The sequence below is a fragment of the Lissotriton helveticus genome, chromosome 10 (genome assembly GCF_964261635.1).
Source record: "Lissotriton helveticus chromosome 10, aLisHel1.1, whole genome shotgun sequence".
NCBI lineage: Eukaryota > Metazoa > Chordata > Amphibia > Caudata > Salamandridae > Lissotriton > Lissotriton helveticus.
This window is the reverse complement of record NC_136071.1, coordinates 1215525827-1215548580: the sequence shown is the minus strand read 5'-3', so window position 1 is coordinate 1215548580 and position 22754 is coordinate 1215525827. Positions and strand designations below refer to the sequence as shown.

The following is a 22754-nucleotide window of genomic DNA, read 5'->3' as shown; positions in this document are numbered from 1 at the left end:
CAATAAAATCACATTAATTTGTGCAAGGCGTATTTATTGGCACATCAAGTGAACAGCCAACACATGTTTCACCCCTGAACGGCCAGCAGGCCTGGGGCTTCTTCAGGGCTGTGTTATTTAGTGATAGAGTTAAAAAAGTGTTTCTCAACAGTGTAAAAGGACGCAGGAAGTGAGAAAAGTCGAGAAAGAAAAAAAGGGTAAAGGAAGAGAAGGGAAAAAGAAAGAAAAGGAAGAAAAAGAAAGAGAAAGAAAAAAGAAAGAAAAGGAAAAAGAGGAGCAAAGGGAGAAAAGAAAAGAAAGGAGGGGGGAGAAAGAAAGTGAAGGGTGGGCGGGGGGAGGGGGGAAAAGGGTTGGGGGGAATGGGGAGGGGGCGGGGGGGAAGGGGGTTGAGGAGATAGTTAGGAAGGGTAGGTTCAGAGTGGTAAGGGTGAAGAGAAATAGTCAGAGTGAGGATAATATTGAGTGTTGTAAAGACAGAGATAAAATATCGAAATTTACATATGGACAAAAATATGATTAACATAATTCGGGAGGCACAATTGGCACATTGAAAATAAAACGCAATAAGATACATAGGGGGGGGGAAAGCCATGAATATATACATTTCAACAATGAGCAGCACATTAATAGTGGAAAACAATTAGGTACATGAAAGAAATAAGAGTCATAATAATATAAACCATACGGCATTGGTTTCAGCCGAAAATCAAAAAGATCCAAGGGTTATGGCAGACAGGTGAGCAACAGGAATTAAAGAAAGTAATAAAACAATAATCAGATCATACAGATATAGAGTGATATAAATATACATGATAAATACAAATAAAAATAAAAATGATAACATGTCAAAAGTGCATATTCAAATAATATCAATTCAGACATTCATGAAAAGACAGTTTGTAAATAAATATTAACCTGTTTGTGTACAATTATAAGAAAGATAGTGCCCATTAGAGTTTCATATTTATTAAAGGGGCTTATAAAGCGCCTAGTGACGCCTCCCGGCGTGTCCCCGCGCTGTGTGGAGAAAGAGGTCTTGGCCAGAGATCAGAGAGACTGTACATTATAGAGTAAATAAATGAGTTTTCAGCAGCTTTCTGAAAGAAGCCTCATTTTGTTCTAATCTGATGGATGCAGGGAGGGCATTCCATTTCCTAGCCGCAAGGGTGCGGAAGGACTTTCCACCCATCCTAGCTTTTTTTATGCGCGAGGTTTTAAGCAGCCCCATTCCCATAGAGCGTAGGGTCCTGTTCGGCTCATATGGTATGGCTAAGTCGGACAAATAAGACGGGGCTTTTAGATGGATGATCCTGTGACACCATAGGAGGGCTTTAAATAGTATCCTATGTCGGATGGGTAGCCAGTGAAGGGAGGCCAGGGAAGGTTTAGACGGAGCCCTGCGAGGGAGTCTCAGTACAAGGCGAGCCGCTGAGTTTTGCAGGACTTGCAGCTTTCTAATGTTTTTATCCGATGTTCCCAGCAGCAGTACATTGCCGTAGTCTATACGGGAAGTGATAAGTGCCTGAGTCATTGTGCGTCTGGAATTCAGGGGAAGCAGATCTAGGGTGCGGTTTAGAGTTTTCATAACTCCAAAACATTTGCCCACCGTTTTTTTGATATGGCTGTCATATGATAGCTTATTGTCTATCCAGACACCCAAGTTTTTAGCTTCTTGACTAGGAGTAGGTACAGGTCCCAGACTAGTGGGCCACCAATCCTTAGTCCACAGAGAGTCTCCTCCACCTATTACCAGTACCTCCGTTTTAGTGCCATTTAATTTGAGGCAATTTTCATTCATCCAGACAGCCAATTTACTCATGCAAGATTTGAAGTTTTCAGCCTCCGCGGATGGGGATTGTGAGAGGGAGATCAGTAGTTGGGTATCGTCGGCGTAAGAGACCAGCTCTACGCCGAACGATTGTACCACCTCTGCCAGCGGAGCCATGTACAGGTTGAACAGGGTGGGACTCAGGGCAGAGCCCTGAGGTACCCCCTGTGCAAGTGTCATGCTATCTGAGAGAAAAGTCCCTCTTTGGACCTGAAAGCTTCTGTTGGTAAGAAAAGCTTTCAACCAACCCAGAGCCTCTTTGATGACACCTGCTCGGTTTAGACACTGTAGCAAGATGTGATGAGCTACAGTGTCAAACGCGGCACTGAGGTCTAGCATAATGAGGGCCATAGTTTTGCCTTCATCTGCTCCTTCCCTCATAGTTTCGGTGGCTCTCAGGAGGGCTGTTTCAGTAGAGAATCTAGGTCTGAAACCGGACTGAGATGTGTGAAAGGCCTTATGGGCTTCAAGATGAGCCATGAGTTGGACATTGGCAATTTTCTCTGCTAGCTTGGCCAAGTAAGGTAGCAGGGAGATGGGACGTAGATTCTCTAACAGATCCTGACTGACATTGGGTTTTTTTTTTATAGGGAGGACTGTGGCCTTCTTCCAGGCTGCGGGTAGACAGGCCGTGGAGAAGGAAAGTTGCAGGATGTGCCTAAAATGGGGCTCAAGAACAGACAGACTGGCTGCTAAGATTTTAGGAGGGGCTGGGTCACTAGGAGAGCCGGATTTAATGCTTTTGCAAGTAGATATTAGAATGTCGGCAGAGGGAACAGAGAAGGCGTCTAAGCAAGATTGAGTGCTAGTATGATCTTTATATTCTACAAAGTCAGAGCCGGACATTTTACTACCAGAAAAGCTCGCATATATCTTCTCGATTTTACCAGAGAAATAATTTGCGATTTTGTTGCAGGTTTCCACAGAATCAGTGTGGGAGACAGGACTGGAGTCAATTATTGATATTTCCTTAAATATCTTGAAGAGCTCCTTAGAGGAGTTCTCGGCTTCTTGAATCCGGTCGTTATAGTGAGAGGCTTTAGACGCACGTATCATTTTATTATATTCTTTTTGTGCGGCTTTATAATGGATTTTTTTATCCGGACAAAAGTTTTGGCGCCATTCCCTTTCAAGCTTTTTGCAAGCAGTTTTGGCATTTTGTAGCTCCTGACTAAACCAAGGGGCCGATTTAATTTTCCTCGTGGCACTAGTCATGACGCGTTTGGGGGCAGTGCTGTCAAGGGCCTTAGTGATGCAGGTTTGGAGGTGGTTATATGCTGTGTCGCAATCCCGGCCTTTAGGCGGTCCAGCCTCTTGAAGGATTTTACTAAAGGAATCAATAGAAAATTGTTTCCATTTCCTGCAAGTGTATTGTTGTACACTTTGTTTGTGACGTTCATTACCGTCCATTTGGAGTCTTATCGGGATGACAAAATGGTCAGACCAAGGAATTGGCCGGTGAGGAAGGACTTGAACTCCCTTCCAGTTCCCAAAAACAGGATCTAATAGATGTCCTTGTTGGTGTGAGGGTTGGGAGTTTTTTAACTCTAATTGTATGGAGAGTAGCTCCGCTATAATATCAGCTGCCTCCTTGTCTGTGGAATCCTCAAAATGGACATTGAGGTCACCTAGTACCAGTAGGCGATTTCTCCTGAGAGCGAGATGAGTTAGGGACTCCATGAGAGTGGGAATAAAGTCGTAAATCCTGCCAGGGGGGCGATACATAAGGATACCCGAGAGAGAATGATTAGGCCCTGTAGTAATTGTGAAGGATCCAGCTTCACAATGGTCCACAGAGATGGTAGTTAGGGTGCATTCAAAAGGTGCTTTAGTAGCGACAGCGATTCCGCCTCCTCTACCATTCTGTCTATCCAGTCGTGATAGGGAGTACCCAGGTGGTAGGGCCTGAATAATATCTGGGTCTGAATGACTGTCTAGCCAGGTTTCCGTGAGAAACAAGATATCAATATTTTCATCCTCGAGTAGCTGAAATATCTCTACACAATGTTTCCGCATGGATCTACAATTCAGTAATGCTGCTTTTACTGCGCTTACGGTTTTGCCAGAAGTCATGTTAATAAGGGGCGTAAACATACATAATTTACATTTCTTCATTGATAGAACGCTCATGGCATGGTTACAACACAAGGGAGTGTGGTGCTGTAAGTCTAACAGTTCCTGTCTGCCATACCTTATAGTGTCAGGTGTAAGAGAGCCAAGGGTTTGTGCCCCATGCCCCGTCCAGTCGCGGACGGGCGCAGACGGGCAGGACTTTGGCTCGACTTCGGCTCGCTTCCGGCGCGCCCGCTGCACGCGTCCGCTGCGCGGACGCTGACCTAAACACATTTATAGAGGATGGAGGGGGTCGCCAGAGCGCTGCGCTGTGAGCCCTGAACCCGGAAGTGCTGGGCTCCTCCTCACCCTCCGCTCAAACGCCCAGGATTGGACGCGGCGGAACAGGGCGGGAGTGGGCGGACTATGTAGATTCCCCAAGCTCTGACTCAGCCTGAAGAGTTACGAGGGGAGCAGGTATGGTGCTATGCCGTTTTGACATTCAAATTCAAGATTTTAAAAACAGTATCAACATACACAGTAAAATGTTTTAAAAGAGCTTCAAATCGCAACAATTAAAAGCAGCGCGCTAAACGTGCAGCGCTGTCCGTGCAGCTGATCACACCCAGAGCGCTAAGTGGATTGAGCCTGCCTCTGCCACCGGCAAGACTCTACTCTACAGCGCGAGTGCGTTTTACCTGGACTTTAAGTAGTAGCCACTCACAGTGTCGCCAGAGCGCTGCGCTGTGAGCCCTGAACCCGGAAGTGCTGGGCTCCTCCTCACCCTCCGCTCAAACGCCCAGGATTGGACGCGGCGGAACAGGGCGGGAGTGGGCGGACTATGTAGATTCCCCAAGCTCTGACTCAGCCTGAAGAGTTACGAGGGGAGCAGGTATGGTGCTATGCCGTTTTGACATTCAAATTCAAGATTTTAAAAACAGTATCAACATACACAGTAAAATGTTTTAAAAGAGCTTCAAATCGCAACAATTAAAAGCAGCGCGCTAAACGTGCAGCGCTGTCCGTGCAGCTGATCACACCCAGAGCGCTAAGTGGATTGAGCCTGCCTCTGCCACCGGCAAGACTCTACTCCACCCATGAAAAAAAATACAATGTAAACATGTGTATAAAAAATATATATTGGAGAAAGAACATTTATTTGGTAATAGTTACATATTGCAGGTGTCCGATCATCGCAGGGTTCAAGTGGAGCAATAGTTGTCAGGGGGACAAACCAAGTGATGATAGGGAATAGGATGGTTGATACGAATAACAAGAGAAAGGAATAATAATAAGAAACTAGGTGACAGATTTGTAGGTTCAAACTGTATAAACAGTGACATGGACTCTAATAATAAGAGCGGAAAGCCTAGTGAAAAATCATTAGTATAATGAGATGATATGTTAAAGAATGTGAGCGCAAAAGCTGTGCAAGAAATGGTCCGGTGTGAAAGGAAGGAGACGTTTAGTCCTTGATATACTTCCCATGAAGTATATAATCTAATCGTGCATAGCTTGCAACGTGCGCTTTAAAAACAAAGAATCATTAGTGATTCTTATATTCGAATTGTGACTACCTAATTAGTAGTCCTTGTGAGGAAGGAACGAATTAAAAACACAGAGTGCTGGAAGATGAACTTGAAAAAGTGCCGCCAGTGACGAGCGAAATAGGGGACATGCTAAGTGTAAAGCGTACTTACACCGTGAAATATATTTTTTTATAAAAAGAAATATCTGAAAAGACAAAAGAGTGAGATCCCTCGAACACATGAAGTGGGTTATGGAGCGATTACAGATGGAACTTGTAAGTGGGCTTACCAGTATTGATACAATCTTATGGTTCCAGTTCTTAGCGTAGTCAGGAAATGTAACGGTTTAATCTGTGCAATGTAAAAAAAGGGGGGGGGGAGGGCGGGGGAACGAGCACGGGAAAAAAACGGTCGGGAATATCTTAGGATAGTCGATAGGCATCTAGGTAATTAGTAACTTACCCATTAGCCATGGCTTAATGCCTAGTCTATCCAAATCCGGGTCTGGTAGCTCGTCGGTATAGGGGAGTCTTGGCCGACAATATGAGCAATCGTGTTAGAGAGAGGAGTTCCGGTTTAAATGACCGGAAGTGATATAAATGCAAAGGCCGTCGCCATCTTAGAGTGGTGAAATGAGATAATGGGCACTATAAAGAAGCGACTATATACCTGGAATATGATGTTTATAAAAAGGGTTCAGAAAGCAAAATAGTGACCCATAGTCGGAATAATGGGATAAGAATTATAAATGATATTAGAGGAAGAACCGAGGTAGGAAAGGGAGGTTTGACCAAATCAGTAACTGTTTGGGGGAAGCCTAAGGAGTCTTCACGGGTCGGTCATATCAGTGCAAAATGGGAAGGTGCTATCCTCAAAAGGGGCAGGTAGTCAAGGGGGGGATCTAATGTAAGTCTATGCACACAGGTTGGTAAAACTGAGTTAAATGTTAAAAACGACCATGCATTACAGATTAAATAAACACTCCCTGATAAAGATAAAAATACCAACAGATAACCTTCATACCATCTATGAACTGACCCCTCTTTACTGTTATATATCTTTGTGCATATACAATGTTTATATGACCACATAAAAAGTGGAATCGAATGATGTTTATTTAATCTGTAATGCATTGTCGTTTTTAACATTTAACTCGGTTTTTCCAACCTGTGTGCATAGACTTACATTAGATCCCCCCCTTGACTACCTGCCCTTTTGAGGATAGCACCTTCCCATTTTGCACTGATATGACCGACCCGTGAAGACTCCTTAGGCTTCCCCCAAACAGTTACTGATTTGGTTAAACCTCCCTTTCCTACCTCGGTTCTTCCTCTAATATCATTTATAATTCTTATCCCATTATTCCGACTATGGTTCATTATTTTGCTTTCTGAACCCTTTTAATAAACTTCATATTCCAGGTATACTAGTTAGACCCTCTGACACTCTTTTGTTTTTGTACATGTAGCTAGGGAATGTGTCTTGGTCTTTAAAATCCCTCAGGCCCTCCTCCTACCTTTCAGTGTCCGGTATCTATGAGTGTGTCTGGGTTGATGCATTTCATCCCATTGTGCACCAGTGCAGGGGAGAAGGACAGGAAAGCACCACATCTTGTAGATATTGCGCATTCTTACCCTTATCTTTTGACGCTCGGCTGCACAGCAGGAAGGCTTGCTGTGCTGCAGCGTGTCACACTATGGTAAATGAGGCTCATAGAAAGAGGTCAAACAATGTGAGTTTTCTACCGGTAGAGCCTAAATGTTCTCAAGTGGCAGAAACCTTTAACCTGATAGCTTGTCTTCCACTTGACCGTCAGCTTACGGTAGCAAATGCCTGGGCTGTATTGGGCAGAATGAAGGTCACAATGTTTCCCAGCCCAGGGCTACCATGTCAGGCTTGGCGACCCATGGCACGGAAATTGTCAAATGATGCCCACACTCAAGGACAAAATTCCTCAAATTCCAGGACCATTTACTTTATTGTTTTTCATGAAAAAACTCTAGCTCATGAACTATAATATAAAACACAAAAGTTTGTATCTTGCAAGTTCTTATGCCTTCAAAGCAAACACCACTGCAGTGTATGCTCTGAAGTCTTAGAGGTCCCCACCAGGAATGCGGGGTCTCTAAATGCAAGTGGCAGCACTTTATCAGAGGAGCAGAGAGTGTAGCCTTTGCTGACCTCATGGGTAAGCACATTTTCCACCACAGTCTAAATGCCAGTTGTCATGTGTGCAGGATTGACCACATGCTGATGACGTTGCTAATATAATCAAGTGTACTAACCACGTACAATGGTTGTTGTTAACAAAATAATACACTAAGTGCCACAAGTACAACCAATTCATGTTGTGACTCTCAAAACACAATTTGCAAGTTGCTCATTGAAAGTACTGTGTATCAGACACATCTAGCAATTCCCAATGGGATTGCAGTGACCTCTCTCATTCATTTTCATGAGGTAGGTTGCAATTTCTGACCTATTGGGTATGGCCTGTGATCACAGGGATGGTGGACTTCTAGGGTCAGCCGACCACTATGAGTGTGGTTGCTTTTTAATTAAAGCAATATTCGTTATATTTAAATACAGCTCATTTTCCTTTAAGGAACACAGGATGTATTTAAAAAAGAAAAACAAAAAGTGTTGTTTTCATTTTAGAGTAGGGGACCACTGCCTGCACTTAAAAAAAAATGCTGCCATTCACTAGGGGGAAGGGGTACCCTTACTGTTTGCAACTGGCTAAACCACCTACTTGAAGTAGGCAGTAAATTGAAAATATTTTGTGGTCGCAAAACAAGTGTACATACCTCCGTGACCCGCTGTTAAGAAGGGACTCCCTTGGCACGCTCCATCCTAATAGCAACTAGCAAACCCTATTTACCAAGTCAGAAATATGTTACTGAGGGTTGGTACATGGCAAAAGCCATTTTAACGGTGGTAAACGGACCGAATCTCCATTTGCAACAGCTAAAAATGGTCGTATATGTACCAAATTCTAGTTTTTGTTAATTACTCTTTCAATGAGCCATTTGTAACTGCATCCAAATAAACCTAATTACTTAATTTTAAGCTTCAACTATGATTTTTAATGCTTAGCTAATATTTGAGAAACAATTCCTGGGCTATATCTTTAGCTGTCAAGCTTTTGTTTTATGCCAAATATCCAACAATGTGATGGGTGCAGGGAGAGCCCGGACCAGGGTGGGTCTGCTCAGTTCTTTTTCAGAGATTCACCCAAGGAACCAGATCCTCAAATGTTTTGGAAACAACAAATTCTTGCAGTCGGAGAATTGGGGGGTTAGAAATTGAGAGTGCATCAGAATCATACTCTTCCTGTTTCTTAAGAAGGTTGCGTTTAGGTGACGTAGATTGGTGATTCCTCTCCGATGGCATGAGGATAAGGTCCAGCAACGATCCTGTGCCCTATGTGACTGGAAGTAGCAGCTTTATGTTCTGTGCATTCTCTAGAATAGTAGATGTTGATGGGAATGCTCACTTCACATCAGGGTAGAAGTCTTACAGATTAAATACTGCGGTGCAGTAGTCTGGTTGACTTCTCACAAGATCTGAGTGGACTGAGACAATGTGGCTCCATGCCTCAAAGACCAATCAGCAAATCCTTATTAAAACACAAAGTTGAGCTCAGCATCTGGGTTGGATGCCAGGCAGCAGCTTTGTCCAAATAAAACAGGGTGGCGAGCCGTGTGGTCATACCAAACACAAACAATCACTACTGCACTTTGGAATATAGATGCATGTTATGATATGTTATGATAAGGTTTTGTTATGCTATGTTATGCTACGTTATCTTATGTTATGTTCATTTGTATAGTGCACTAATCACCCATGAGGGTATTGAGGCTCTTGAGCAGACATGTAGGCATGTAGTCCCTGTGGTTTTTTTCAAAGAATAAATAAATACAAAACAGGGGGTACGTGTTCCTGTAAAAAGAAACAATGTCAAATATAAAGTGTAGGTGGAAATGATTCAATTAAGGAGAGGGTCTTCCTACATGGAAGTCCGAGCCCTCAAACACCCAATGGGTATCATAATTCATCATAAGGCTTTGCTCCTCGTGGGGCCAGGACTTCAATTAGGCACAGGCCTTACTAGAGGGCTACTTGGAAGAAATCTTATGTTTAAGCCGTATAGGTGAGGGGAGGTCTGTAAATCTAGGGTTGAGTGTATGTGGAGAGAACTGTGATTATAACTACCTAGGGAAATCAAAGAAGGAATTCAAAGAGCCAAGTCTTATCCTCTTGTGGAACTCAAGCAGTGAGGAGGAGGCTCAGATGTGATGAGGGAGGTTGTTCCATGTTTTTTGTGGGATGTAAGAGAATGAGGGACCTTCTGCTTTGCTTTTACGGATATGCGGGGTGCGTGCAAGTAAGAGTGAAGTAAAGCAGAGTTGTTTGGCAGGCTGTGGAAGTGTATGTGACTTTTAAAGTAAGTTGCTCCAGTATTGTTTCAAATGTATGTGGGCATGAGAAGCTGGAATTAGATGTGCTTGTGCATGAGGAGCCAGTGAAGCTCTTTGAGGTGAAATGTGATGTGGGTGCGGTGTGAGAGGTTACATTTCAGTATTATACTAGTGTTCTGGATGATCTGAAATCTGTGAATAAGTTATTTGGAAATTCCAATGTATAGTGCGTTGTCGTAGTCTAGACAGCTAGTAAAGCCAGCTAGCAAAGTATTGTTGCATAAATGTCCTTCTGGTGTTCTGGGGCATCACCTTGAAGTCTTTCATAGTATATGTAGGATGTGGAAGCAGGAGGCACTCCCTGCATTGACTTGTGCAATCATTGGGTCCTCTAGAAAGACCCCCAGGTTTTCTGCATGGTTGGTAGATGTTGGTCCTAGCTCCAATGGGCGAAAGTTGTAGCCCTATGAAAAGGTCCTGGTTTCAAAGATCAGATCCTCTGTCTTGTTAGAGTTGAGCTTAAGACAGATAGTTTGCATCCATTCTGCTACCATGGTCATGCATTTGGTGAAGTTGGTTCTAGTGGCAGTTGTATTGCCCATCAGGGAGAGGATGAGTTGGGTGTCATCGGCACAGGGGTTGAAGGTGATGTCTTGTGATTGGATGATGTTGGTGAGCGGTGTCATGCAGATGTGGAATAGGATAGGGCTGAGGGACGATCCCTTAGGGACTATGCAGATCAGGTGTTTGGTTTCTGATGTGAAAGAGGCAGTCTGACCCTTTGTATTCTTCTTTTGAGGAAGGAGCAGATTCAGGTAAGCGTGGATCCGTGGATGACAATGTTATGGAGTCTTCTGATGAGCGTGTTGTGGGAGACAGTGCCCAGAGCAATGGAGAGGTCAAGGATAATGAGGACAGCTGTGTTTCCTCAGTCCAGGATGGTTTGGATGTCATCGGTGGCTGCCATGAGTGGGGCTTTGGTGCTGTGGTTCTTACTGAGTCCTGATTGGGGATTGTCTCGCAGGTGGTGATGCATGAGGTGGGTTGAGAAATGCTTGTTGATGGCTTTCTTTTGCAGCAAGGCACAGCCACGTACAGGCACTATGCTAGACAGTTGCATCAATTTTCTCTTCCTTTGGAAGCTGTTCCGGTTACATAGCCAGTTTGACTTGGCTGGGTCAGGTACAGACGCTGGGACCAATTCATCTGGACATGGAAGGAAAGGCAGAAAATCAGAGAACTATATATTTTATCTTGGGGTAGGAGAACATCAGGCTTGTGATATAGAACAACAATCCAAATTCTGGCATGTGTTCATTTCCGTTCAGTTTACATTTTTAACTAGAAGGCTCTCTTCTCTCAACTGTGGAAAAGTAAATTTTGCCATGTTCTGTGTCCCTACGTGTCCTCCATCTTATGTTATGTGTGCATGATTAATATGCATATGTATTCCCCCTGTTTGCTTAAAGACGCAATTACAGTTGTGTCCATCTCTAGTATGCCGGTTTCCAGTTCTCGTGAAAGCTACGAGTATTAGGCCTATGTAAAGCTGCGTTGCCACGTTTCCCAGTGTGCACGTTATTTGTTTCCCAGTGTGCACGTTATTTCATTGTAAAGTCCCCGTTTCTAGGCCTCAAAAGGGCCCGGACACCAGATTCAGCTTCTGTCTCCTGAGCCCTCGCTGAGGAGCGATACAGCCCCCACCTGTATCCTCGACCCTTCACTTACTTCCTGCCTCACAGTGCCCGGCTCAGCCTGGCTCTGCCTACGAGTCTGCCAAGAGTATGTTATGATTCTAGTTACCAGTCCAGCCCTCCTTCGCTGCATTCCTAAGCTACTGAATCGCATCAATAGTTTCCGTCATTGTCTAGCCTTTACGTCTCCATGTAAGAGAAATACTGCATTTAATGGTCATTTAATATTTTTCATAACGCACTACATGTAGAATAATGCATGCTCCAGTCTTAGAGTCCGTTAGCCTTTCCCCTCCTGACTTCTAGTTTATATCAACATGTTCTCTAAACATTAGATACTAGATAGGGTTTAGGTACATGTCGCCCTGACTCTCCAGACTTCAGTCTCTGCTCCTAGCATAGAGTTCATAGCCCCCAGCTTCTCCTAGTAACACGTCATTGTCAGTTTGCGCGCACCATTAGGTCAGAGGTCCCGGCTCCTTGGGTAGCCCCCTCCATGTTTCCGCCCATTTATGACATATTCTGTTACGTTTGCATCACATGTCTATGTATACGCCCTGTTACACCCACTTTTATGCCTTATCTTTCGCGACTGCTATTGACCACACCCACTGCTCCGCCTATCGTATGTACTGTAATGCAATTGTTTTAGTATATATGCTTGTGTACTGTTATTAAAGCTAGCGCGCTCATCCCAGATCCAGCCCCGGCAGCTGTCGGGCCCTGTCATCTTATTCCTGTGCAGGTTGTCCTGTTCCTATCCTTTATGCTGTATTAAACCTGCAAACTCCTACTACCTCGAATCTTGACTCTTATTTATTGAGCTATCTGTTATTGCTATGTCCAGTAAAACCTAGATCCGGTATTATTTATTTATATACCACATAATGGCGCCCGAACAGGGACTTGCCCTTTCCCCACGCGCCGGTGAAGCCACGCCGGCCCCCTGACCCTCTGCAGCCGTGACGGAACCATACCGTGCACGTGCAGATATTTCTGCTTCAAGTATCCCTCAGGCCCACGGAGGAGACGGAGGTTGCGGTCCAGCATCCAGACGAGGCGGTGGAGGAACGCGGCGAGTCCCGACCAGAGCCCAAGCCGAGAGTCCAAGGTCCGAGGTATCCGGAGGCCCACCCGTAACTGAAGTCCGAAGTTCGCCAGTCCGTCGTCGTAGCAGTCCAGTCCAGTCCGAGGCCTTCCGTTCTTGCTGCCCGGTGAGTACCGTTGCTGGGGGAGTATCTAGACAGGGTCAATCTAATTGACTCTGGTCCGTGGGTTTTGGTGGTACACAGACCCAAAACGAAGTGTCCACTTCGGTGGATGCGGGTCCTGACGTGTCTCTTTATGAGACCGGTAAGTTTCGTACTGTTTTAGCAGTGCATCTAGTTTCTGTTCTAGTCAGTTCTGTTCTCGAGAAGATTCATGTATTCCGTTTTCAGTATTCCAGGTAGTATTCTGTGCGAACTGTTATTTTAAATGTTCTTCATGTATTTTAATGTCGTGGTATGAATGTGGAGTAATTATCGTGTTCATTGTGTATTGTATTGTGTCTAGATTACAATTCAGTCATGCCCTTATTTTCTAAACTACGTCAGTTGAAAACGAGAAAGGGTCTGCTAGAAGCAGCAGTTCCTGTCCCGCCTAGGGACAGTCCAGGTCATTTTATGTATCAGAAGCATGGCATAAGTGCCATATTATATCTAGATTTATGGGTGGAATACACCAAAGAGTTAGAAGAAAAGTATAGATGGCCCGTATCAGGTACGTGGGATGCCGAGTGCATCATGAGAGTAGAAGAAGCATTATGGAAGAAGAAAGCCAGACAGTCACAGAAAGATGCCATCGAGTTATGGCGCAAAGAATCTCATAAAAGAACCGAGAAAGAAATCAGAAAGTCAGAACTAAGTAGAGAATCCTCAGAACGAGCCCAAGAAAAGGAATTAATCGAGATAGGTGAACGAGTTAAAACAGAACAATCAGACAGACAGAGGAATGCCCTCATCAAGGGTATGTATCCTCTTTTTGCCGAGGGCTTGCCAAAAGCGACCCCGGAGGCATCCAGTAATTTTCCGCCACCATTAGTTCCGACCAAGCTACGTCACAAACCGACCGCAGCTGATATTTTTATCTCATCCTATTTGGACGGCACAGTCCCGGAATATGCGAATCCTGTTCCGCCAGTCCCTGTAAATAATGTAAATCCAGCTCCTCCAGACACCGGGGCACCTCTTGCAGTACCTGCTACGGTACCCCCGGTCCAGCCAACATTACAATTTCCCACTCTGCCAGCACGAAGAATGTCAGTCGACGATTCTAGTTTAGGGGCCGCAGGAGGAGGTCCTCCTGGTACCCCGCCACCGCACCAACGTAGAACGTTGGCCGAGTTACATGAATGTGCGTTACAGCGTACGCCCAAATATAAGTCCGTTGCAGAAATCCGACGAGCTCTCACTGAATGCCGCTATGATCCAGTTGCAGGTGATGATAGTACAGTTATATATTCCATCCGTGTAAGACGGGTGACCGGGTATTTGGACACCCTACCGGATATGAAAGGAGATCTAGACAGAATATATCGTTTCATCTGTACAGGGGATGATCCAGAAAGTATTGGCGAAGCCATGTCTCAAAGGAAAGCTGAGATCCAGCTCATGCTATTAAAGTTTCTGATTAATTGTCTAATAAGAGAACAAGATTACCCGACTAAAGATCCGGCCGAAATGAGAATCCTGACAAGGTGGAGTGATAATATAGCCGAGGGTAAGCACAAGACCATCAGTAGTATAGAGAGTATGTACAAGAAAATTCGTAAGGAGATACTAAAGTTACACGAACAACGTAAAGCAGCACAAGTAAGCGAGAAAGAAAATGACTCTACTGAAGAGGTAGACGACGAGAATCCCACCAGAATAGCGTATGTAGGTAGAACTAGACTTTCCGATCGATATTCACGTCTAGATTACAAGAAAACTGTTCCTCATCCAGCACCAGAACAAGGTTCTCTAGAAAAAGTATTTCAAGCTACCGATCACATTCTGAAATCACGAATCGGTTACAGTGAATTAAGTACCATGCATGAACAAGAACTAGCCCGATCAGCAGTCCGATGGATTACTGATTCTACCACTTTTCCAGACGAAATAGTGGCACAAATGTTTCTGAAACTGCCCCCAGCCGAGCAACGACTGGTGGGTATGTATATGATCCAGCACCTCATTACTCTGTATGAGGGTCAACATTCTGATCCAGGTCCGTTACATGATGTCCTGAACGAGTTACTCCAGTATAGATGGAAAGGTCTAGGTACCGATTTAATTAGTGTTATTCTAGAACAGCGCCACAAATATAGAACGTTTTTGAACCCGCATTTTGTTCATGTCTCACCCCCAGAAAGTAAACCCTTTTACATAGACAGACAGAATCCGTTACGAGAAGTACACCCAGTCAGGACAGCAGATGGTGAAATGCAACGAGTGTTTGTTTACACCCCGATTACAAAGATGGAACTCTTAGAGATGAAGAAATTAATTCCCTGTCATGATAAAGATCCAGCAGGGTTCCACCGAGAATTAAAAGACATGCTCCGTATGGGAGAATACACGTATCCAGATATAATTAAAATGTTAAAGGTCCTGTTGCCCGCAGGGGTATATGAAAAACTCAAGGAAAAAGAATGGGAGGTGGGAGAGAAAAAGATCGACTGGGCAGTTCTAGAAGCTGAAGAAAATTCACGAGTACCAGGTACCGGTCTAGGAGAGAAATGTAAAGAATTACCTGAACTGTTAATACAAGTTTTGCCAAGATTATTAGCCACTAAAAAGGAAGACTGGGATGCAATCTCAGCCTGTAAACAGAAACAAGATGAAGACACTAGTGATTTTTATTCTAGATTTGAGAAATGCTTTAGTATCAACAGTGGCCTCAAAACAAGTAGCGAGTCATACCCTCATCTTTTCGTTACTAAACTAGTCGAGAATTCAAGTCCACAAGTTAAGAATCGAGTTTTGAAAGTCGAAAGTACCTGGCAAGCTAACACCCCGTCCCAGATGTTACAGATGCTTCAATATCACCAGAATAGAATCAGAGAAGAACAAGATCATAAGAGAAAACGTATGAAAGACACGAAAATGAAAGTGCTAGTTGCACAATCTGTTCCACAAGACAGTCAGAAGAGGGGTACGAATCAAGCCAGTCATCCTGCAGTTCCTGTTAAAGGGACCTGCAATTATTGTAAACAGCCAGGTCATTTTATAAACGAGTGTGCAGTTCTGAAACATAATATAGCTACCGGTAAGACTAAAGAAAGACCACGTCCGCCTAGACAAGAACAAGTTTCACAGATTCCTCAGCCACAGAATGCACAACAGACAGTTACAGTACCGCAGCCTATTGCTGCAACACAGCATGTTACACAGCAGATGTACCAGTATGCACAGTCCGAGTATCCAGAGTATCAGCCATATTCATGAAACAGCCTAGAGAGGGAGGTAGGCTTGCCTCTCATCGAGATACCTGTAGATCAAGAGGGTCCCTATGTTCACAGTCAAGTATTAGGGAAAGACAGAAAGTTTTTGATTGATACAGGGGCAAGTAGGACCACCATCAGTCACGCCGAAGTTCCAGGGGCTCCGCTCTCAGGCTCTAGAAATGTTTCCCTTGGATTTTCAGGAAAACCTATTGTAAACGAGATATCAAAACCAGTTACTCTAGAAGTAGGTCCATTGTCCCGCACTACTGATCTATTACTTACGAAGTCATGTCCAGAAAATCTGTTAGGTATTAAAACACTGAAAGAATTAGGTGCAGTTATTTGCTGCTCCCCAGAGGGAATACGACTGTTCTTACGTGACTTCAAGGGTCACTATGTATTACGAGATTTTGATCGGAGATTGTCTAATGTTCCGCAGCATCTATGGGCGCAAGGTCCAACTGATGTAGGTTTTATGCAAATCACACCCCATCGTGTGACTCTCAAGCCAGGTGTAGTGTTACCGCGAATCAGACAGTACAGATTGCCACCTGAGGCTGTAGCAGCCTTATCCAAAATTATTGACGAGCTCATGGCTCAAGGAGTAGTTGTAGAAACTGACTCCAATGTATGTAATTCTCCGATCATTCCCGTCATGAAACGTACTGATCCAAATGCACCCCCAGTATATCGATTAGTGATTGACCTTCGAGAACTCAATAAATGTATTATTCCCCAGTACCCAGTTGTCCCAGATATTTCTTCCCTATTGACAGCCATTGATTCTGAAGCCACATTTTTTACAGTCATAGACCTCAAGAACGCATTTTTCAGTGTCCCCATTCATCCAGACAGCCAGTTTCTTTTCGGATTTTGTTTAAATAGAAGGAGCTATATGTTCACACGAGCTCCTCAAGGTTTCACAGAAAGTCCTAGTATTTACAGTCAAGCACTTAAGAGACAACTAGACAACATTCACATGCCAACTGACACTGCCCTGCTCCAGTATGTCGATGATCTACTGATCACAGCCCGTTCTGAAAGTGCTTGCGAGCAAGCATCACTTACAGTCTTGTATTTCCTAGCCGAGATGGGGCACAAGGTGTCCCCTTCAAAGCTTCAATTCTGTGTCCAGCAAGTGATCTATTTAGGCCACTTACTGTCCAAGAGGGGTAGGCAGTTGACACCAGACCGTATCCAGTTAATAGCGAGTCTTCCTCAGCCCAAGACCCAGAAGGAGGTACGTGCTTTTATCGGCCTTACTTCTTATTGCAGACAATGGATTCCTCAGTATGCATTTCTAGCCAAGCCACTGATACAGTTAACGACACAGGAGGCAGCCGTATCGACTGTCCTCCCTTGGACATCTGAACATACCCTTAGTTTTAATGAGTTAAAGAAGGCTCTATGTCAAGCTCCAGTTCTAGCAACACCGAACTACAGTAAGCCTTTTACACTTTTCGTCACTGAACGTGAAGGTACAGCATTATCTGTTCTTACACAAGATCAAGCAGGACAATACAAGCCCTGTGCTTATTTTTCAAGCACATTAGATCCTGTAGCCCAGGCTCTGCCTGCGTGCCTCAAGTCAGTTGCAGCCACAGCACTAGCTATCAGACAAAGTGATTCCATAGTATTAGGACACTCCCTGACAGTACAAGTTCCACACTCCGTGGAAGTTCTTTTAAACCGAACACAGACTCAGCACTTGACAATTGCACGTTTAACAGGTTATGAATTGACACTGTTCCAGCCACACATAGAAATCAGACGCTGCAACGTTTTAAATCCCGCAACACTGTTACCATCAGTTGATTCAAATCCTGCCACACATGACTGTGTGGAAGTAGTTAACACTATGACAAAGCCAAGACAAGATCTGACAGATATTCCATTACCAGATCCCGACCTCACACTTTATGTGGATGGTTCATGTATGAGAACAAGTACAGGAGATCTAGTAGCCGCGTATGCAGTGACTACTGACACTGAAGTTATAGAAACACATCGTATTGACACTCTGTCCGCTCAAGCAGCAGAGCTAGTTGCTCTGACACAAGCCTGTATACACGCTAAGAACCTGAAAGTTAACATTTACACAGATTCACGCTACGCATTTGGAGTCGTACACGACTTTGGAGTGCTCTGGCAGGAGAGAGGTTTCATGACTTCTCATGGAACCAAGATTCAGCATGGTCTCCTTATTCAAGCTCTGTTAGATGCTATACACTTACCGACATCTATTGCTATCATGAAATGCAAAGCACATACGAAAGTTACAGATACTATTTCTCAAGGTAATGATCTAGCAGATCGCATAGCCAAGCTTACAGCTCAGACTCCAGACATTTCAGTTAGTCCGACACAGACACATACTCCAGATCCAACTACCTGTATGACAGTTAAGGACCCTACTCAAGATGTCATAGATATCCAGTTACATGCTACTCCCGATGAAATCAAGAAATGGTCCGAACAAGGAGGGGTCCAGACAGACCAGGGATGGGTAACTAAGGGTAAAACCACATGGTTTCTCCCCGACTCTATGGTTCAAGTCATTATCAATACCGCACATAGTCCAGCACATTTAGGAGAAAAAGCTATGTTAGATAGTATCCAGAACATTTGGTTCAACAAGCATTTACGAGCTGCAGCCAAGCAGAAAGTCCGTACCTGTATGATATGTTGTCAGTTCAATCCAGGTAAAAGTGTCCCGGTGGAACAAGGTGGATTCCAGCCCCCTGACCACCCTTTTGAAGTCCTCCAAATGGATTATATTCAGATGGAGCGATGTCGAGGTTTCAAGTATGTCCTCGTAGTTGTATGCGCTTTGTCCAGGTGGACAGAAGCATATCCAGTCCCAGATTACACAGCCGCGACCACTGCCAAGCAGTTGGTTCGTGAATTCTTCCCCCGTTATGGACTCCCAAGGGTCGTGTATTCTGACAACGGCCAGCCATTCTCATCTGAGCTCATGAAACATATTTCCCTTTTGTTAGGGTACCAGTGGAAGTTTCATTGTGTACGCCATCCTGAAGCAGCTGGTCTCGTAGAGAGACATAATCAGACCCTGAAAATCCGTATTGCAAAAGTATGTAAAGAGAAAGGTGTGGACTGGCTAGTAGCTCTGCCAGTTGCTTTGTTTTATATGCGCATGGTCGCACATTCCAGATCAGGTCTGTCCCCGTACGAGGTCGTATTCGGCCGCCCCCCTAACATGTGGGGTACACCTAGACCCCGAAGTATTACCGATGTTTCAAGTAATATGCTGACAGATTACCTAGCTTCCTTGATGTCTGCCCTACATTCTTGTCGTTCACAGGTTGCCGCCGCATTTCCAGACAATACCAAGGTGGCACCGCATGAAATCGTTCCCGGATGCATGGTTCTTGTGAGGAACTTTGATCGTTCAAGTCCGCTGGAGCCCCGCTGGAAACAACCCAAACAGGTCCTCCTGGCCACCCGTACTGCCGTCAAGTTAGAAGGCAGGAAGGGCTGGGTCCACCTGTCACATGTGAAAAGATTTTTTGGACTGAAACCTGTTACCAAGAACATTTCCGAGGATTTAAAAGACTGCCAAAGTACTATTCTTAGGGACTGTCCCGCAAAAGACTCTGAGACGAACCCTTCCCTGTTAGAGAAAACTCCGCAACAGGAGTATAAGCTTAAACTAAGGTCTAGTAAAATAAGTCAGCCAGTTTGATTGTCTAAGTCCTCCCCTAGGTGAAACGGTTAGACCGGTTTCTGACATGTATAAAATAGACCCCCACAGAGAGAGAGTTAGTGAGAACTCTAAAAGTTGCACTATTATTTTATGTTTTCTGCTATATTTCAGCATTATGATTTCCTGCACCAGTTATGCGTTTTATTTGTGTTTTCCAGTTTCTCATGTAAATAAGTCTGCTAATGTTACAGTAGAGCACACGTTTAGTGATCTGCCTCCTCATGAACTCTCTTATCGTCTTGCTATGCGAAATAATTCCTTTATCCGCATGTTACATTATTCACACCAGACCAGCAATGCTACTAATTGTTGGGTGTGTGGTCGACTCCCCCCTTTCCAGACACCGAAGGGAGTTCTGCCACTTTTTCCTTATCCATTTTCACATAATGGTTCGTGTGGAGCATGGTCCACGTTAACGTCATCCTCAAATGATATGTCCCTACTTAACAGTACATGTTTTTCAGACAAGCAAGGTCTTCCCCACAGAACCGGGTTAGATCTAGAAAATGAAGTTTATAATTTAGGTAATTATTCTTCGAATTTTATGGTCCTGAATGTCCAGTCTGATTCTACTCCAGACTTACCTGCTATTTCAGTATTACCAGTCAAAGGTGAATTATGTGTCAGAAATAATGGTTCCATACATGTAGGCCATAGTGATTGTACTACTATTGTCAAGTATAGTGACAGTGGGAAATCTATTTTCAAGGCTTCACGTCATTCTTATTTTGTTTGTGGTCAGACCGCATATGTTCGTCTGCCCCTCGATTGGGATGGTACATGTTACATTGCCTTCCTACTGCCACCAGTTTTCCTAGCCCCATCTGATTATCATAGAAACACACATCTAGTACACTTTAGACATAGAAGGGAGATCGAGTCCCCAATTGTCGATTATACTGAAACTGCTCTAGAACAGTATACAGATTTCAATAAAGGTTTCTTCTTCTTTATAGGACCTGCCAGAATAGTAAGTTAATCCGTAGGTTAACAAGAACCCTTGAAGCAGTAGTGAATGAGACTGCCTCTGCCCTAGGTAACTTAACCGAAGAGCAATCTGCTATGAGATTTGTCGTGCTCCAGAATCGTCTCGTCCTTGACGTCATACTGGCCGATAGAGGAGGAGCATGTAGAGTCATCGGATCTAGTTGCTGCATTTTCATTCCTAATAACGCGCCGTCTGTTTATTCAGCTATAACCAGACTCCATAAAATTGCCCATATGTTACACCAAGATCCAGGCACCTGGACATGGTCCGGTTGGTTCTGGAATATAATTTCCGCCTGGGGATGGAAAGTATTGTCATTTCTAGGTATTGCAGTAGCTATCATATTCAGTTGCTGCCTCTGTATACAATGTGGCCCTGCGATTTGCGGCATTTGTGCTACCTCTTGTATTCCTAGTCCCAAGTCCCGTTCTAAATCCAGTTCCAAGAAAATTCGAGACGAGCAAATGATACTGTATGAAATGATAGATGGTATCATGAATATTGATGTTTCCTGATGGAAACGTAGTGACAAGGAGGGAATGTGGAAAAGTAAATTTTGCCATGTTCTGTGTCCCTACGTGTCCTCCATCTTATGTTATGTGTGCATGATTAATATGCATATGTATTCCCCCTGTTTGCTTAAAGACGCAATTACAGTTGTGTCCATCTCTAGTATGCCGGTTTCCAGTTCTCGTGAAAGCTACGAGTATTAGGCCTATGTAAAGCTGCGTTGCCACGTTTCCCAGTGTGCACGTTATTTGTTTCCCAGTGTGCACGTTATTTCATTGTAAAGTCCCCGTTTCTAGGCCTCAAAAGGGCCCGGACACCAGATTCAGCTTCTGTCTCCTGAGCCCTCGCTGAGGAGCGATACAGCCCCCACCTGTATCCTCGACCCTTCACTTACTTCCTGCCTCACAGTGCCCGGCTCAGCCTGGCTCTGCCTACGAGTCTGCCAAGAGTATGTTATGATTCTAGTTACCAGTCCAGCCCTCCTTCGCTGCATTCCTAAGCTACTGAATCGCATCAATAGTTTCCGTCATTGTCTAGCCTTTACGTCTCCATGCAAGAGAAATACTGCATTTAATGGTCATTTAATATTCTTCATAACGCACTACATGTAGAATAATGCATGCTCCAGTCTTAGAGTCCGTTAGCCTTTCCCCTCCTGACTTCTAGTTTATATCAACATGTTCTCTAAACATTAGATACTAGATAGGGTTTAGGTACATGTTGCCCTGTCTCTCCAGACTTCAGTCTCTGCTCCTAGCATAGAGTTCATAGCCCCCAGCTTCTCCTAGTAACACGTCATTGTCAGTTTGCGCGCACCATTAGGTCAGAGGTCCCGGCTCCTTGGGTAGCCCCCTCCATGTTTCCGCCCATTTATGACATATTCTGTTACGTTTGCATCACATGTCTATGTATACGCCCTGTTACACCCACTTTTATGCCTTATCTTTCGCGACTGCTATTGACCACACCCACTGCTCCGCCTATCGTATGTACTGTAATGCAATTGTTTTAGTATATATGCTTGTGTACTGTTATTAAAGCTAGCGCGCTCATCCCAGATCCAGCCCCGGCAGCTGTCGGGCCCTGTCATCTTATTCCTGTGCAGGTTGTCCTGTTCCTATCCTTTATGCTGTATTAAACCTGCAAACTCCTACTACCTCGAATCTTGACTCTTATTTATTGAGCTATCTGTTATTGCTATGTACAGTAAAACCTAGATCCGGTATTATTTATTTATATACCACACAACACTCACGCTTGTCCACATCCTTGGGAGACACGTTTAACAAATACTACTCTGGAACTCCAATCAAACAATTTAATGTACTGATAAAGTCATTTCAGAGACAAAGGTCAGTCTAGACAAGGTTGTTTCTACTATTAAACACAGCCTAGTAGGGAATGACCTGGACCTGATGGTGTCCTTATGAAATTCTACATATTATGTTACAATAATTTATATTGCACACAAATCGCCTCCAGAGGGTTATCTCGGCACAAGGAGCCTCCTGACACCATACCGCTGTCACCACAAAAACTA

At 44.2% G+C, this 22754-nt stretch overlaps 1 pseudogene; it reads left to right on the top strand.

Moving 5' to 3' along the window:
- LOC144784225 (vomeronasal type-2 receptor 26-like) overlaps positions 1-22754 on the top strand; it is a 187740-nt pseudogene that overhangs the window by 21355 nt on the left and 143631 nt on the right.